The sequence below is a fragment of the Arachis stenosperma genome, chromosome 5 (genome assembly GCF_014773155.1).
Source record: "Arachis stenosperma cultivar V10309 chromosome 5, arast.V10309.gnm1.PFL2, whole genome shotgun sequence".
NCBI lineage: Eukaryota > Viridiplantae > Streptophyta > Magnoliopsida > Fabales > Fabaceae > Arachis > Arachis stenosperma.
In genome coordinates, this window is record NC_080381.1 from 42,590,715 (window position 1) to 42,592,215 (window position 1,501).

Genomic DNA, 1,501 nt, shown 5'->3' on the forward strand with positions numbered 1-1,501 from the left:
TCAGACTCTGAGAAATCATGTTGACTTGCTGAGTCAACATTTTGTTCTGAGCCAATATGGCATTCAGAGCATCAATTTAAAGGACTCCCCTCTTCTGAGGCGTCCCATTACTCACAGGATTCCTCTTAGAGGTGTACATGAATTGGTTATTTGTAACCATGTCAATGAGTTCCTGACTTCTGCAGGCATTTTCTTTAGGTGAATGGATCTACCTGCAGAGTGGTCCAATGACATCTTAGACAATTTAGACAGACCATCATAGAATATATCCAGGATGGTCCATTCTGAAAGCATGTCAGAAGGACACTTTTTGGTCAGTTGCTTGTATCTCTCCCAAGCTTCATAGAGGGATTCACCTTCTTTCTGTCTAAAGGTTTGAACATCCACTCTAATCTTACTCAGCTTTTGAGGAGGAAAGAACTTAGCCAAGAAGGCCATGACCAGCTTATCCCAAGAGTTCAAGCTATCTTTAGGTTGAGAGTCCAACTATACTCTAGCTCTGTCTCTTATAGCAAAAGGGAAAAGCATAAGCCTGTAGACCTTGGGATCAACCCCATTGGTCTTAACAGTATCACAGATCTGCAATAATTCAGTTAAGAACTAAAAAGGATCTTCTGATGGAAGTCCATGAAACTTGCAATTCTGTTGCATCAGAGAAACTAATTGAGGCTTTAGCTCAAAGTTGTTTGCTCCAATGGCAGGGATTGAGATGCTTCTTCCATGTAAGTTGGAATTTGGTGCAGTAAAGTCACCAAGCATCTTCCTTGCATTATTGTTGTTATTATTTTCGGCTGCCATCTCCTTTTCCTGTTCAAAAATTTTAGTTGGGTCCTCTTCAGAGTACTGTGCTTTAGCTGCTCTTAGCTTCCTCTTCAAGGTCCTTTTTGGTTCAGGATCAACTTCAACAAGAATGCCTTTTTCCTTGTTCCTGCTCATATGAAAGAGAAGAAAATAAAGAAAGAAGAGGAATCCTCTATGTCACAGTATAGAGATTCCTTTATGTGAGTAGAAGAAGAAAAGAATAGAGGAAAGAGAAGAAAAATTCGAACACAGAAGAGAGAAGAGGGTTCGAATTTTTGAGATGAAGAGAAGTGTTAGCAGATAAATAAATAAATAGAAGAAGATGAGAGAGAGGAGTTTTCGAAAATAATTAAGAAGAAAAGGAAAATATTTTTGTTTTTATTTTAAATTAAAGTTAAAATTCGAAAATTAAGAAAAGGAATAAAAATTAAAATTTGAAACAATTAGTTAATTATAAAGATTTTGAAAAGGAGTGAGGTGATTTTCGAAAATTAGAGAGAGAAAAGTATTTAGATGGTTTTGAAAAAGATAAGAAACAAACAAACAAAAAGTCAATTAGTTAGTTGAAAAAGATTTTGAAAAAGATTTTGAAAAAGATATTATTGAAAAAGATATGAAAAGGAAATTAAAAAGATTTGATTTTTAAAATTAAAATTGATTACTTGACTAACAAGAAACTAAAAGATATGATCCTAAAATT

The 1,501-nt window shown here is 34.6% G+C and overlaps 1 non-coding gene across 1 annotated transcript; it reads left to right on the forward strand.

Annotated features, from left to right (window-relative positions):
* Positions 1 to 289: 289 nt before the first annotated feature.
* Positions 290 to 396, forward strand: LOC130983367 (small nucleolar RNA R71). The gene has a single exon (XR_009087363.1). It is a non-coding gene; the product is annotated as a small nucleolar RNA R71 (small nucleolar RNA).
* The last annotated feature ends 1,105 nt before the right edge of the window (positions 397 to 1,501 follow it).